The sequence below is a fragment of the Monodon monoceros genome, unplaced genomic scaffold (genome assembly GCF_005190385.1).
Source record: "Monodon monoceros isolate NGI ecotype Baffin Bay Population unplaced genomic scaffold, NGI_Narwhal_1 Super_Scaffold_20, whole genome shotgun sequence".
NCBI classification, from domain to species: domain Eukaryota; kingdom Metazoa; phylum Chordata; class Mammalia; order Artiodactyla; family Monodontidae; genus Monodon; species Monodon monoceros.
Genome location: NW_021703777.1, coordinates 66,494,900 through 66,512,879, shown reverse-complemented (window position 1 = coordinate 66,512,879; position 17,980 = coordinate 66,494,900). Strand labels below are relative to the sequence as shown.

General features: G+C 35.8%; 1 protein-coding gene across 1 annotated transcript in view; it reads right to left on the bottom strand.

Moving 5' to 3' along the window:
- Window positions 1-17,756, bottom strand: part of CNGA1 (cyclic nucleotide gated channel alpha 1) — a 43,273-nt gene extending 25,517 nt beyond the window's left edge. The window contains exons 1-4 of the mRNA XM_029234575.1: window positions 17,740-17,756; window positions 9,046-9,080; window positions 6,302-6,422; window positions 5,512-5,569 (exon numbers count right to left, since the gene is read on the bottom strand). The gene's annotated coding sequence lies outside the window, so the exon portion shown is untranslated. The remainder of the gene's footprint in view (window positions 1-5,511; window positions 5,570-6,301; window positions 6,423-9,045; window positions 9,081-17,739) is intronic.
- Between the last annotated feature and the right edge of the window lie 224 nt (window positions 17,757-17,980).

The following is a 17,980-nucleotide window of genomic DNA, read 5'->3' as shown; positions in this document are numbered from 1 at the left end:
GGCTGTTAAGCCAATTGTTATCAACTTACAGAGAAAACACAACACTTTCTCAGAAAGAACAATTTCACTAAGGAGGTCATTATTATCATAGCCATTATCATCACCTTTACAATCTACAGAAAATTTACAAAGCAGCCATCATTAAGCAAAATCTCAGTTCATCAAAAGGCAATTAACAAAACCATCGAATAACCAAATATATGTTCCAGACTCCTTTCTTTAGCCAAAACATTTCACAAGAAAACACGGTGATAGAACAGAGTGATTTAAATGCCAGAAAAAGTAAGCATCATAAGAGCAAAAATTGCTACTCCATTCCTAGTGACCAGAACTAGGAAAAATTTTCAAATAAATTTAAAGTATTGATTATAACAATAAAATCATATATATTATAACCCTGGGGCATTGCAAGACCCTACATCATCGAAGAAAGTTTTCTCTAGAATCAATATGTTATACTAATCAAGGGTAAGAATGAAGACTTTCCGCAATGGGTGGAAGCCTTAATGCATTATCCTTCCCACTTTCCCCACTGAATCAGAAGTATTCTGAATTCTAAAAATTGACCATAAAAATTAATAAATTCTGATTACCTGAAGGTTTCCTTGCCTTTTATGTTAGGGTACCTCACTCAAATATTTGTTCCATAATGGAATTTCTCAGGAAATGCATGCTGATAAGAAGTCTTTTGGGAAAGTCTAACTTGGGGTTCCATCTTCCACAAAATCTATTGTGATTTTACCATCCATTATATGTACTGACCATATTTGAAATCATTCCATTAGCCATACGCATTTACTTCCTTGTACATACATCTATGTTTGCATATGAATGTCCCACTTTCCCAATTTTTCTCTAAGCTTCCTAAGGGCAGAGAACTTTCTTTTTCTCTTTATATCCCCTGGGACAAAGCAAATACAAACTTTTGATGGAAACAGTAAAGGTGAGTAAACATATAAAAAGACAAATAAATACTTAGAACCCAGCACTGGAAGTCCCCTGGACTCTAATAACACAGAAATTTTGTCAGTCACAATGAGTATTTGAAAGTTAGGATAATTTTTTCCCTGCTTTTCTTACAAATCTATATCTTATGCCCAAAAGAACATGTTAAAAGTGTTGATATTTTTACTTGAAACAATTTAAAGATAACAGAATCCAATCCTTACTTAATTAATATTTTTATGCACCCTCATGTGGGGCTGCTCACAAGTCAGGCTATCTTATATTATTCCTTTGCTACTCTAAAAAGGAAAAAAAAAGGACTGCCCCTTTACTTCCATAATTCTGATGATGTGTGAGTACGGCACTGCCTGGCTCCCAATCAACTTTATTTTGTCTTTTTTGTTTTTTTTTTTGCAGTACGAGGGCCTCTCACTGTTGTGGCCTCTCCCTTTGCGGAGCACAGGCTCCGAACGCGCAGGCTCAGCGGCCATGGCTCACGGGCCCAGCCGCTCCGCGGCATGTGGGATCTTCCCGGACCGGGGCACGAACCCACGTCCCCTGCATGGGCAGGCAGACTCTCAACCACTGCGCCACCAGGGAAGCCCTATTTTGTCTTTTGATGAGGAAACTGGCCCTTCCATGAATGCTGCCAGCAATAAAGTGACCTGTCCTAACCTATATGTTTGGATTGAGAACTTGAAAATGTAGAGTAGCTGCTACAATTATATGGATGTCATTTCTGTGACTTTGAAGTAAAAAGTAGAATAAATTGTATTCTCCATTAAAAAAAATAATATTTTTGCTTCTCAGTACTTGTTGAGCATGTGCTATGTGTCATGTAGCTTGCTGCAGTGTGAAGGTGAGAAAGAAAAGAGGAAGGATGGAATGCTAAGACAGAATTCCAGCCCTAAAGAAGTTAACAAGAGAACACTGTAAGTAATAAAAATTCAATATGACAATTTTATGTGTTCAAAGCCCAACTCTGTGGAGTTGGAAGATTCATGAAAAGCTTTCCAAAACAGGGAATATGTAACTGGGTTTTGAAGGATGAGTACTACCTTTGCTAAGGTAGTAGAGGAAATGAGCATTCTTAGCAGAAGAAACAGCATGTGAGGAAGGTAAGAGATGAAGAAAAAAGCAAATATTTCCAATGGCTGGGATTAGGATGCCTGGGTGCTTGTGGCTTCCCCTCAGCACTCACATAATATGGAGCACTTATCATGAGTGCACTGACCCACTATTTTATCATGATCCAATTATCAGTATCTTTCCCACCAGACTTGAGAGCAGGAACCAATGAGCTCTGATTTTTATGTTTCCAGCCCCTTACATAATGCCTGGCTCATAAGAAACATCCAAAAATGTTTTGCTTTATTTATTTATTTTATTGCACAAACACTGCTCTCAAAAAATAAACATCTACACTCCATCATGATTTTAATGATCACATTTAAGTTACTATTGCTACAACAGTACAATGTGTACATTTATTAGTCCCAGTTGCCTTTAGAATAATTTTATCAAGTTCCCAAGAAAACAATGTGTTTTAAAAAGAGATTTCATTAGATTTATGGATTAATTTGGGGAGAATCAACATACTTAGTATATTAAAATATTTAATCATCTGACAAGTGACGTCTCCTCATTTACTGATGGCTTTTAAAGTCTACTTTGTAAGTAGACTTTGTAAGTCTTTATAATTTTCATTAAATAAGCTATGTACATTTCTAGTTAAATGTATTCGATGTATTTAAAAATAAGATCTTTTTATTATATTGTCTAACTAGTTGCTATTAATTTATAGGAGAGCTATTAATTTATATATTTATTTTGTAGCCTATCACCTTATTGAACTTTAGTTTTAATAGTTTTAAATTGATCCATTTGCGTTTTCTAGGTAAACAATAATATATCCACAGGTAATGATAATTTCATCTCTTCAAATTGTATATCTTGTTTCTTTTTCTTATTTCATTGTGTTGAGTAGAAGTTACAGAACGCTGTTAAATAATAGATATTATACCCTTCGCTTGTTTCAGTCTCTAGAATTTCTCCTATTTTGCCCACTGATTTCAGATTAAATTTTCTTTATTGTGTTAAGGAAGTTTTCTTTTATTACTAATTTGCTATTTTATCAAGAATATATGTTAAACTTCACCAGTTACCTTTCATCAGCTAAAGCTAAATAAATCGTTAAAGTTAAGTTGATTCGTACTTCAGAGCATTTGTAACATTTGAGAACTATTAGGTGTAATTATAAGCACTTGTTCCACACTATAGAGTATCTCTATATTACCATAGTTCAAGATCTTGGCACGGTGGTTTTCTGCTGATGGGAAGGTACATGCTGTTTTTCCTTTAAGGGAATGTAGGAATGTACCAGCTGTTTATTAGCGCCATAGCCAAAACTTAAAATATGACAGCCTAATTCCCACACACTCTTACCTTAGGTGAAAGCCTCTGGCATTACGTGGATTTATCCCTTTGACCTATTGATGGGGACACAGTAGGAAACAAAGTTTCTGTCCAAGACAATCACCGGCACAGAGTAGGTACTAAATAAAATCTTTGTTGAATAAATTAACGAGTAAAATATATTTAAGGTACAGTGGCTTTTTTTTTTTTTTTTTTTTTTTTTTTTTTGCGGTACGCGGGCCTCTCACTGTTGTGGCCTCTCCCGTTGCGCAGCACAGGCTCCGGATGCGCAGGCTCAGCGGCCATGGCTCACGGGCCCAGCTGCTCCGCAGCGTGTGGGATCTTCCCGGACCAGGGCACGAACCCGTGTCCCCTGCATCGGCAGGCGGACTCTCAACCACTGCGCCACCAGGGAAGCCCTACAGTGGCTTTTTGGAGGTAGTTTTTGGACCCCCTTTTAAAATGTCCATAATTTTTAATCGATTTAATTTTTAATTTAAACTTAGACATCTGTTTATGCAGAAAATAATCTATTTCATCCAAACTTTTAAGTTTTCAGCACTATTAAACTTCATAGCTTAAAAAATTACCTCCATGAAAAAGAGAAGGACTTGCAATAGCTGTTTTGCTATTATTTTCAGCTAAAGAGTTATTTGATATTTCTCCCCCCACCATTTTTTTTTTTTTATTTCTAAGGGGTCGGGTCCTTAACTTAAACTTTACTTATTAATTTCTAACTTTATTTGACTGTGACCAGAGAACGTAGCCTGTATACTTTTTTGCCTTATTGAGATCCTTTGCCTTATTTTTGTGATCAATATTTATAAATTCTCCAAGAGTAGAGTAAAGAGGGTGCATTCTCTATGGGCTATAAAGTGCAGTCAACAACTATTAGGTTTTTTATTGACAGTTAACACCTTGATGCTTTACCACCACCCCCCATTCTCTTTTGTCTGCCTGCTTCATCTAACAAAGACATGAGTGAATAACGTTTATAGAAAGAATGCTAAGTGGAAGAATGAATATAGTAGAACAAATTGATTCAGGGATATATAAACAGAAAAGGTCAAATAGTGAAAAGCCAATTATAAGATATGTCTTTATCAGTAGGAACATTCTAAAAGTTTGATTTAATAATGTCTAACCCTCTGATATAGAAGGAAATCACAAATATTTAAAATCCTGTAATCCTGCCAACAGGATTACAACAAAAATGATAAAGAGTAGTTTTTGAATGTATAAAAATAAAACTGTCAAGTAATTGATGTTTTTAAAAATCTAATTAAAATATACATGCCTATCATGGGGAAATAAAGGAAGGCAAGGTGATCTACATTCTGGCTCCATCACATAATACGAATATGTTGCCTTGAGGGAGCCATTAAAGCTCCTTAGACCACTTATCTCTAAAAGGGGGTGTGCAGGTTGTTATAATAATGCTTATAAAGTACCTAACACCTGAGAAGTTCTTAAGTGTCTCCAATGACTTGGAGCTCATATTTTCAGGAGTTAAATTTTTGTGAAGATTTATATGAATTTGACAGTGTTCTACCTTCAAATAGTTTAAAGAGAAAGAAAACCTAGTATATGATACTTCCTTTGGGGAAAAACACATCTGCCAAAGGTATTGTTTTGACTTCTAAAAATGAACGTGAAGATAAACAACAAGGACCTACTGTATAGTACATGGAACTATATTCAATATCTTGTAATAGCCCATAATGGAAAAGAATCTGAACAAGAATACATATATATATATATACATATATATATATATATACACACACACACACACATATGTAAATCAACAAAACATTGTAAATCAACTATACTTCAGTTTTTAAAAAATGAACTTGAAACTTGCAGAAAGGTAGTATTTACTATGTTGTGATATTCAGATTAGCAGAACCATATTGCCAGGCCTTATTTATTGTTATTTTTAACTAAAATAGCATCTTTAACTAAAACTGTATTTAGTAGAATATTCATTTATCTGTCAAAAATACAGAGAAATCAATAAAAATACAACCATCAGTTGTAACTAGAAAGCATGTAACATGAAAAACAAAGCAAATGCTGATGCTTTAATAAATCAAAACAGAGGTATAAACATATGTGAAAATACAATTGTAATTACCACTGAGTTCTTACCTTTGGTTGCTTAAGCAATATATCTGTGTCTTCTAGAAATGCAAGTCAGTGGTGTATCCTAAACAAACAGGGATATAGTGTAAATCTGAACATTGTCAAAATCGAGGTCCTAATTTTTTAAAATAATAAATATGCTGATCTTTTTCCTTTCTTTAAAGATGTACAAACGGCTAGTTTTCTTAATCATTCCCAAGGAAAGAAACAGTTCTGTGGCAGTGACAAAGGAGGATTTTCATGAGTCAGTATTGGATTTGCGGATTTATATACAGATGAAAATAACAGCAAATCACCATTATCCTTGGCTACAGCCCAAGCTTATTAATATGTATGAGAGTTAGGGATAAAAGGGGTTTTCTCAGAACTACACCTCTTAGAAAATTTGCAAATAAACTTAACCAAAGGTAATGTTGACTGATGAATTTTATTGAAGTTATATTTTCAATTCACCCAGTGTTACAATCTGGAAAGAATTATCTAGGTTTTTACAAAGTGTGGCTAAATTTTTAAATACAGTGCCATCACAATAAAAACTACTGAAATATAAATAGGGTGCACTTATTTATTCATTGGTCTGTTTATTGTGTGTTTTGTGGAAGAACTGCATGTCTGAAACATATCTGGTCAGAAATAAAATAGGATGAGTCTGAGCTTCCCTGAAAGAATAAGTCACACTTTAGATGTGCAAAAAACATTAAGATATGCCAGTCCGTGTCTAAATGTTATTCTAATGACCTAAAAGTAAATTTCCCTCAGAATTTTTAATGAAATATTTGACAGTGTATATACTCACAGAACTTTTTTTTCTCATTTATTAGCCACCGAACAACCCAGTAACGTTTACTGCCTCAGTTAAACGGCTTCAGATTCCAGTGGGGCTAGTAAGCTCTTAAAAGAGGAGATACCCAAGATGCCTGGCAAAGAAAATTAGCAGAGTACTGAGTAATTTCAGAAAATTGGCTTTTGGTTCCAGAATTTTAAAAATAATATTTTATTTCTAGTTATAAAATAAAGCATGCTTCATAAAATTTGGACAATACAGAAAGGAAGAAAATAAAACATATATTCTTACCATTCTGAGATAATCAATATTAACATTTTGGTTTATACATGTATAAATATAACTGTACCCATATAATTTTTAAATAAAGTAATTCTGATTTCATTTATTATCATTTTTATATTACTAAATATCAATCTAAAGCATCCTTTTTAAGACTGCATAATATTCTATCATATTCCATTATTCCATGATTTATTGATTGATTTTCTTGTCATTGGATATTTCCTCTGGTTCATTTCAAAATGAATGTTCTTATTCTTAAATTGTTATGTACACCTGTGATTATTTACTATTTTCTTAGAAATGAGATTACTAGGTTAAAGTGTATTATCATTCTTATTACTTTAAATTTGTATTGCCAATATAATTTCCAGAAATCTGTGTTAACCTGTTTGACTTTATAAAGTTAAATAAGTGTAATTCACTTGTAATTTGTTGACTTCTTTCAATTTTTCACTCATCAATCAATATTTTACCAAATACACCATTTTGACTTAGTTTTTTGCAATGTTGTAGTTAAACACAACCCTTTAAGCTGCTAGTGTGTGTTTTTTTGATAAATCAACTCATTGTAAACTTCCTCCAAACTAACCAATGTGGCCACTTGTGTCACAATTTACCTTTATGCTAAAATGTTATTGTGTCAGTCTCATTATATTATGCTCCTCTTTAAGCAGAGTTACATAATCTGCTTAGGTAAATAAGTCACTTGCTCTGAGTAATATTGCTGGACTTTAAACCCATCTCTATGAAATTACTTGTAAATATTTCAAAAAACACAAAATGGTGATAAATGTTAAAATCACAGGTGTAAAGGAAAATAAGTGATGAATAGACAGACAAAGAGAAATTCTCAAGACAGGAAGGAATTTAATTTTGCTCAATGCTAAATAAATGATTTAAACCCCAAAACCGTAATACAGTATCTATTTCATTTTATAGAGGAGGAAATGAAGGGTGGGACATGAAGTCATTTACTGAAGGTCACAGTGGCTAGTATAGCGTCAGTTAGCTGTGGTTCACACCCAGATAGGGTTGCCAGATTTAGCAAATAAAAATACAATATAAGTGCGTCCCAAATATTGCACAAGACAAGCTTATACTAAAAAATTATTTGACGTTCGTTTGAAATTCAAATCTAACTGGGTGTTCTGGTTTTTTATCCAGCAACCCTAAACCAAGGCCTATCTAACCACAGGGCACCACACTGCCTTAGTGATCCGGAAGCTAAGAACATGAAAAATCAGGTCAAGCCACCCATTTTAGCAACATGTCTGTAACAGCAACAGCAAAGAGCACTATACATGAGAAACACTGCTGTTTCTCACCCACTGATTCAATTTCTCATCTATAAGTTGGTCACACCTATAAACCTTTTAGCACATTACTTGCACATAAGTGCTCAAAACTGATAGTTTTTATTATTACCTTTCATGTTATGTCCTTCACATCTAAGAACTTTTCTCCTTGAAATATTTTAAATGCTCCATAATCACCTAATTGGTATCTATCATTCATGAAAGTACTCAGACCCTCTGTGGACCTCCTTAATATACTGAGTTAGATATTACTTCCTGGAAGTAAGGGTTTTCAGAAAATTATACTTGTTATCTAAAATGAAAGGCCCTTTTGTTCTTTTTTTCTGCGGTACGCGGGCCTTTCACTGTTGTGGCCTCTCCCGTTGCAGAGCACAGGCTCCGGACGCGCAGGCTCAGCGGCCAAGGCTCACGGGCCCAGCAGCTCTGTGGCACGTGGGATCTTCCCAGACCAGGGCACGAACCCGTGTCCCTTGCGTCAGCAGGCGGACTCGTCAACCACTGCGCCACCAGGGAAGCCCAACCCTTTTGTTCTTAAACTCAATGTTCACTTTACCTCTGCCTCTCTTACACCAACTATGGCCACCTACCTTTCGGTGGAGTGGTTTCTGTGACACCATGCTAGGTTTATATGAGGAGGTTTTGGAGTCACAGGCCAGGTTTGAACCTCAGCCCCATCGTTCACTAGCTCTGGGACTTGGAGCATGGTAGTGAACCTCCTGGGCCTCAGTTTCAGTCGCCATGGAATGGACATGATAATATCTTGCAGATCTGTTCTGAGGATTAAAATGAGATATAGTAATATGAAGAATTTATTACACTTCCTAAAGCATGGTAAACACTTGATAAGTGACTATTACCATAATTTTTAAAAGACAAATAGCAGAGTTAAGCTTTATTTTACAATAATTAGTTTACTGTCATAAATTTGCATGTTTTCTTTTAAAAGTTGAAAATACATTTTCTTGGAAATTCCCTGGTGGTCCAGTGGTGAAGACTCTGTGCTTTCACTGCTGAGGGCCCGGGTTCGATCCCTGGTTGGGGAACTAAGATCCCACAAGCCACGTGGTGCAGCCAAAAAAAAAGAAAGAAAGAAAATACATTTTATGGTTAGGAAGTATACTAGCGTTATTTAGAGCAATCTTTTTCTAGTCTTACCTCATACACGAAAGATGTAACTGAAACAAATATACCTAAAGATAAAACAAGATGACAAGATTAGGAACTTGCTCCCACATACAGCTATGGGATATTCATTTCATCATGGATTGCTTGTTATTTGAAACTCTCTTAAATGATTCAATGAATTAAACTAAAGAGTTGAAGCAATAATTCTAATAACCTTTCTTCCTCCTGCCAACTTAACTCCTGGTGACCTCATAAAACGTCATAGAACTGGCCATTATAAAATAGTTCTTCCCCCAATGAATCACACACAACACAAACACTTCACCTCTTTGGAATGACTCATTTGTTTTATCTCGAATGCACCTTCTCTTACTAGCTCTCACACTTCCTTCATGCACTTTTCCCATTCCAAAACTGTAATTAAGGATGAACTGAATATTTTTGATTGTCGGGATGACACTTATTAGTTGTGTAGTCTTGGAAAAATGATTTAACCTTTCTGAGCCTCAATTTCCTTATCTGTAAAATGGAAATATAAAACCTCCCTCAGTAGGTTTTTGTGAGGCAAAATGGAGCAAAATTATAGCATATGATACAAGAGGACACAATAACGTGCTCTCTCTTCCTTTCACTTTCCTCTAAACTGGAGCTTTTCAGCATATTGCTTAGGCCTTACCTGTATTCAACATGTTGCAACTGAACTTTTGATAGCCAGGTACATGTGGCCATTAAATAACTAACAGGTAAAGATACAGAGCCATTATTTATACCTTGTTTCTAAATAATTTATTATATAATTCTAGCAGAGTGACCAAATGAAATAATTCATTTCTGTTTTTTTTTAAATGTAAGTCTGTGTTTTCTGTGTAGAGTACTTAACAATGTGAAATAATAATCCTTCATAAAGGCATAGAACTCATTCAACGTATAATTCCCAAGCACCACACTGTGCTGGGCGCTGTTCTAAGGTCTGTGAGCACACGCAAGCCCTTCCTTAAAGATTATACACAGGAGGGAGACAGGCAAAGGAAGAGGTGCTTACAACACAGCGTGATTCAGTGCTGAGGAAGCACATACAAGGAGCCCTAAGATTTGGGGAGGAAAGGAGCTGGGCGAGAAAACTTTTGGGGAAAAATTATGTCTTTGCTGAAATTGAAGGTAAGTAGAAATGTTGTTTTATATATACAACACACATATTAGGATATTTTTCTGATTTACCCAAGTTTAAGAGGGTAAGAGTATGTTTAATTTTGTTTTGTTTTCCCCTTCAAAGTATGATTAGCTTGACCCAGTCTATCCATCAATGGATTTCTTTTCCTGGGACCTGCAGTAACCTTGACTGATAGAAAGAACATAGCCACACTGGATTATCTGGTTAGTAGGCTACTTTTAGTCTGGTTCTCAGCCTTGCTTTGTCAGCTCCCTCTAAATCTTTATAATCCTATTTAAACTGCCTCTAACTATAGATGCTCATTTGCATGATATTGATTCTTTTGTATTTTCATTTCCAAAATTGTGTGATTCAAGGGATTCTGGCTCTTGGTCCTAAATTATTAAATATTTGATTGTCTTCCAGCACACCAAGACCTGCAGTCAGAGTGGTCAATGATGTCTCCTCAGCACTTATAACCATAATAATTAAATCTCATGTAAGTCATTGTTTAATGTCTGTCTCCCCTATAAGAACTGTAAACTCCACGAGGGCAGGGACTGTGTCTGTGTTGTTCATTACTGCATCTCCAGTGTCTAGCTCAATGCCACGCATAGTCATTCATTCAACAGATATTCACTGCCAGGCTCCCATCTAAGCACTGAGAAGTCAATAGTAGATGTAACAAAGTTCCTGCCCTCGTGAAGTATACATTCTAATGGGGTAGGAAAGACAATAAACAAAGCAGTAAACACAGAAGAAGCCAGATGGTGAGTAGTAATATGATAAAGCAAGGCAGGGTGATAGAGAATGGTGTGGGGATGGGGCAGGACTGTTTTAGATGGGGTAGTCAGGGAAGATCTCATCTAGCAGAGATCTCAAGGTAGGCATAGAGCTGGTCATGCCCAGTCCTGGGGGGAAGATCCTGCCTGGTAAGAAAACATGTGCCAAGCCCAAAGACAGGACTGTGCTTCCACTATTTAAAGAACATCAAGGAGGCCAGGTGGCTAAGTTAGAGGAAGCAAGGGCAGGAGGGGTAGGAGTTAAGGTCTTAGAGGACAGATCACGTGGAGAACAGTTAGGAGGCTATCAGAGCAATTCAGTGAGAGATGGCAGTGGTGCAGACCAGGATGGCAGATGTGGAGGTGATGAGAAGGGGATATATTTTTAAGATAGAGGCAAGAAGATTTGCCGATTGATTGGATGTGGGCTGTGAGTGAAAGAGTGGAGTCAAGGTTGACTTTAGAGTTTTTTAGACCTAAGCAACTAAAGAAGAGGTTGCAATTTAATGAGATAGGAAGGACACCAAGAAGAACATGATGGGGATAGAGGGACATGGGGGGTTCTATTTGGAAAATAAGGCATTAGTGCATGTCAGTGCCTCAGTAACACTGAAATGGATGGATGAAAAACTTATGTATTTTCTTGTACCTGTACTTACTTTATTAATCGGGATTCCAGCAAGAGGAAGTGGAGGCTGTATAGTTCTGAGAGTAGCAATATTGATAAAGAGATAAACAGTAGAACTGCCTTCCACTGCCCTTTGAACGCGAAGGTTCTCAAACAAATTCCATTGGCAGAATTTGGGGGTCCAGGACCCCATGATACTGTAACATGATTTGGTATATACAGGAAAATGTGTTCTTTTCTGAGATGATCCATGATTTCCATCAATTTGCCTCCCCCAAATAGCTAATATGTATCAATATACTAATTTAATATACATTTATTAAGTACCTGTTAACTCTTCTTTATTTAGTAAACTCAGAGTCCAAAGTATGTAAAATGTGCAAGATTGAAAAAACGCTATTGTTCTTATTCAGTTAAGAAAAAAATAATGGGTAGTGTTACATGCCAGGCAGGGGGGTCGAGAGTGTCCATAAGATCACTCACTATGAGAGTCAGTCAGGAATACCAGCTTAGGATGTTAGACACACTTTGGTTCAAATTCCAGCTCTTCCACTTGCTAGCTGTGTTACCTATATGGCAAGTTATAAAACTTCTCTATCTCTTATCATGTGATATCACTTACGGGTGGGATCTGAAAACCTGATACAAATGAATTTATTTACAAAACAGAAATAGAAAATAAACTTCTGGTTACTAGAGGGGAAGCAGGGGAGGGATTAACTAGGAATTTAGGATTAACAGACACACACTACTATGTACAAAAGAGCTAAACAACAAGAATCTACTGTATAACACAAGGAATTATATTCAATATATTATAATAACCTATAATGGAGAAGCATCTGAAAAAGAAGATATATACACACATATATATAAAACAATCGCTTTGCTGTACGCCTGAAACATTGTAAATCAACTATGCTTCAATTTTCAAAAATGAAAAAAAAAGAACAAAAAAACTCTATTCCTTAGTTAAAAGATCTATCTAAAAACAAGGTCCTACTCTATAGTGCAGGGAACTATATTCAATATCCTGTGATAAACCATAATGGAAGAGAGTATTTTAAAAAAAGAATGTCTATATGTGTATAACTGAGTGACTTTGCTGTATAGCAGAGATTGGAGCAACATGGTAAATCAAGTGTACTTCAATAAAAAATAAACAAAAGCTTTGAAACACACAAATATATACATGTATATTAAATTATATATATATATATTTATATATATATAAAATATAGTAAACTGTCTTCCACAAATGTGGTGCTCAATGTTTGGCTAGATTTCTGCTAATGAGCAAACTAACTCCTTAATTATAATTTAGCTTCTCAGGTAAATTTTTTAACAGGGAGAAAACACACTAATTACAGATTATAAGCATCCAATCTGTAAAACCAGACCCACTGAATGAATAAATAAAATAGAATTTTAGAACCTACATAGCCACAGTCCTACCCCTAAGAATTGCACATACCAAGTTATCATCTTGCTATCGTAACTGAAATTACAAGACTCTTCATAAATTATTATGCAATTTAAAATAAATAAAATATGTATTATTATGTCTGAATTTAACTGACCTTAAAAACTGACAGAATTTTGATTAATTCTCTTATATATCTAGAAGAAGCTGAGTAATGGAATTTTAGCACCTGACGTTAACAGCTGCTTGGAATACTGAAAAGTTAATAGACTTTGGAGTTAAGCTAATGCAGACTTGCATCCTGGCTCTGCCAATTAGCAACAGTATTGAGGTCTTGGGCCTCTGTTTTTTTCATGGGTATAATGGTAGGGATCCTTTTTGTCAGTTTATGGTAATTAGAGATAATCTACATAAAACTCTTCCCAGAGGTCTAGCACAAATCAGGACCTCAACTATGATAACTATTAAGATATTATTTACTGAGAGATAGCTCCTGGAGTTCATTATTAATTAATTAATGATTGACTGTTAGAGTATCAAATTTCTAGTTAAGCAACATAATTAAATACAGAAGGGCTCAGAGGGATTCAGAGCAGGGCAGGAATCTATCACAGAGAGGGGGTTGTGCTCTATTGACAGTAGTGCCAAGTTAGATAACACTTCTTAAGTCATCGTAGATTTTTTATTAATTTCTATGTGGAGAAACTTTGTACTGTTTGTTTGTCAATACAACTCAAAAAATGATGCTTAGACTCAGAAATAAATCATGAATTTTAAATATCATGTTCGAACATTGCATTAGGCTCCCACAAATCACCTGAACTGTGGACTTAGCTTTTGCTCATGAAAAAGTTGCTTGACTCCAAAATGAGCAAAATATGTGAAACAATTGTCTTCAGAATATTGGGCAACAGGCAGCACAGGAGTGTGATACTTGAGAAAGGGTGAAAAAATGAGTTGAGCCCTGCTCAGAGGCAATGTATGAACTGTGGCATAAGAAACCAAGCAGAGCCCTACAGTCTTGCTCAGCTGAGGAGTCAGAAATTATCTTGGAGACCAAAGTAGCTAGAATTTGCAGAGCAGAGTACTAGAGAGGAGGAAGCTGTGTAGAGAAAGAGCTCCAAAAGTCTGCGGAGGGGTCTTTTCAAGTCTTTGGTGGAATACTGCACATGCCTAGGCTGGAACCCCACAGCCTGGGCAGTGAAAAACTGCTAGGGAACTAAATGTTAAGTAATTCCCAGAGTTCACACAGACCGTGGATATAATCAAGTTTCTACCTGTCAGCGTGGAGGGATCTCACTGAACACCCAAGCATTAATAGAGGACACAGGAAAGCCACACTTTAGTAGTAGCGCTAAACTAGATCTAGAGTAAAGGATATTTTCATCTACCATAACAAGTCTTCAAACAAACTTGTAAAGGATCCAGCTAATCTCCAAGTAACTCATCTCCCTTTCTCTCTTTTAGGGAGGCAACAAAAATCCAAAAACTTCACAATGCAACTTTATAATGTTTGGCACTCAGTCAGAAATTACTAGACACATAAAGAAACAGAAAAATGTGATCTATAAGAAGGAGAAAAGTCATTCAATAGTTGCAGATCTAGAAATGACAGAGATGATGGAATTAGCAAACAAGGACCTTGAAATATATATCATAAATATGCTCAGGAATTTAAAATAAAATGTACATAATGAATAAACAAATATGAAAGACATGAAAAATAACAAAGGGAACTTTCAGAAGTTAAAATTAGACTATCTGAAATGAAAAATTCATCAGATGTCTATTCAGTGGAATAAAGAATACAGAAGATAGGCTTAGTAAACTTGAAGACATAGCAATAAAAGCTGACCGAACTGAAGCAAGAGATAAAACATCAGAGACTATATTAAATGGCTCAACATAACTGGTGTCCTAGAAGGAAGGTGGTAAAAACAAACATTTGAAGAACTAATGGCCAACAGTTTTCCAAATTTGATGAAAAGTATAAACCTACATATTCAAGAATCTCAAAGAACCCACACAGAATAAATACAAAGAAAATCACACCAAGTCAAATAAAAGCCCAATTACTGAAAATAAGTGGTAAAAAAATATATTTTTTTAACAGCCAGAGGGGAAAAATAGGTACATTACATACAGTGGGGAAAAAAACAAATGAATAGTCACAGCCTTCTAATAGAAACAATGTAAGCTAGAATACAACGGAACAATATCTTTGAAGTGCTGTAAGAAAAGAAATACTATCAACTTATACTTCTGTACTAAGGAAAAAGAGCTTTCAAAAACAAAGACAAAATAAAGACTTTTTTTCCCCATACAAACAAAAATGGAGAGAAACTACTGCACGCAAATCTATACTATAAGAAATGTTAAAGGAACTTTTTGAATCTTTAATCCAACCACATCAATAATTACAAAATATGTAATCAGACTATAAAGGCTAATTAAAAGCAAAGATTGTCAGCTTGGTTAGAAAAGTAAAATGTAACTATATTTCATTTCAAAGAAATAAGTTTTAAATACAAAGATAAGTTAGAAATAAAGGGGCAGAAAAAGGTATAACATAAATTCTAATAATAAAACAGTTGGTTTTAGCTAAATTAATATCAAAGTAAATTCAAATCAAAAAGTATTACTAAAAAATAAACAGGGACGTTTAATAATGATAAAAATGTAAATTCATTAAGAAGACACAATAATCCTACTTGTATATGCACCTAATGACAAAGCTCCAAAAATTCATGAAGCAAAAACTGACAGCACTAAATTTATAGTCAAAATCAAATTACAGGTGATCTTAATACTTCTTTCTTAGCAACTGATAGAACAAATTTCAAAACTGGTAATAAACTGGATTTTGAGCTACCAGTTTAACCTAATTGACATTTATAAAACATTATACCCAACAACTACAGAATACACATTCTTTTCAATTTCACTTGGAACATTCTCCAAGATAGAGCATATGCTGGGCCATGAACCAAATCACAATAAATTTCAAAGGACTGTTATTATACAGAATATATTCTGTGTGAAAACCAGAATTAAATTATAAATCAATAACAGAAGGATATCTGGAAAATCACCAAATATTTGGAAATCAAGTAACACATTCCTAAATAACACAGGCACCGAAGAAAAAAATCACATGGAAAATTTTTAAATGTTTTTAACTAAATGATAATAACAACACATCAAAATTTGAACACCCAAAGTCATCTAGGAATAGGCAGTGAAAGAAAATACATTATAAAGGTTTTCAAGGCAACATTTAAAATGGGAGGACAATGACCTTAAATAGGCTTAAATACTTTTTCTGAGTGTTTTTCTCTTTATTTGCAGAACTAAAAGAGAAGAACTACATAAAAGTTCCTCCTACCTAAGACAGGCCTTAATAAGAAACTAGAATTCGATTTTTATTTAAAAAAAAACCTCAAAGGTACATTTTTAGTTTTTTTTTTAATATCCAATTAGCAAATGGGTTAAGAGCACAGACTCTGAAGCCTTAGTTAACATCCCAGCTCCACCACTCACTAGCTATGTGTCCATAGGCAAGTTACTGAATCCCTCTGTGCCTCCCTTTCCTCAACTGTAAAGTGGGGATTAATGATAATATCTATCAGTATGATAATTTTAAAAGCAAATATTTATAAAGTGCTTAGAATAATGTTTGCCCATATAAATGTTATATATGTGCCAGTTAAATAACTAATAAATAAATACTTTGGATCACTGTCTACAATCATCACCAATCTTTGATAAAGGTAAATTTTTCAAGTCTGATGTCTAAACCAAACATTTAAACAGAAATCTAAGCTTTAAGATTTGTTATCCAAATTGGGCATAAATCTCCCTCCCTTCCAACTTTCACCTATTCCCCTTCCCATGCTATTCCTTCTCCACCAAGCCAATCACCTGTGAAAGTGTGTGCCTTGTATTGCTTTGTTCACTGATCTTAACTTCACTCAGCCTAAGAACAAGAAAAGCAAGATTGAGGCCTCTGCTGTGAAACTCCTAGGTAACAAAGTTAATAGCACTGCTTATGATTATCTAGAGCAAAGGCAAGATAAGCAGACAAGGGTATTTCCTTCAGTGCTGAAGCCCCAAAGCACAGAGGCACCCCATTCCTGTGGTGAGGGTTTTAGCAGGAATTATACCGTGTTGCATAATAACCGGCTACCAAGTCTTCCACTGAATAGTTAGTTAAATCATTTAATCTCACTCTTTTCCTCTGATCTTTCATCTGTAAACTAGGGGTTAATAGACTATGTTGTGAGATATAATGAGTTAATACATATAAAGTGCCTACATATGCACGGTAAAGCAAGAATATCATAAACATTAGCTATTATTATTTGGTAGGAATTAGTCGTTTCAGTTTCAGCATTGCCTTTCCTTTAGGGTTTATTGCAATAACTATATGACTTAGGAAAGGGGTGTATGGAAGGCGGGAGTTTGAAACCGAGGGACCGCAGGAGAAGCTGATACTAGCACAAAACGGCAAGGTCTACTGTCAAGCCCTGAGAATAAACTTTAGCATGGTAATCAGAGCAGAATCCCAGTGGCCACAACTTCCCTACAAAGCCGCAAACACACAAAGCAGTGCGCTCAGAATCCAAAGGCAGGAGACATCCCGACCCGGAGAAGCCAGAGGGGGCCTCAGCACAGACTTTTACGCCGCTAAATTCCCAAGGGGTTGGCTCGGTGGCCTCCACGCTCCGAGAGACGCCTTTACCCTGTAAAGTGTGTCTGTGCTTCTGTACTGCTTGGCTCCCGCAGTGGTCCCGCGTGGCGGTCGGCGCTCCCACCTGCCACACCACTACCCCTGGACCGCAGCCGCAGCCAGCGCGGCAAGAAAGAGCACCCAAGCCTCGGACCTCGGGGGCGGGGCTTGCGCGGAGGCCCCACCCCGCCGTCCCCATTGGCTGAGGCTGCCCGGGGCCGGGGTCAACGCGCACCAGTCCGAGACCCCGCAG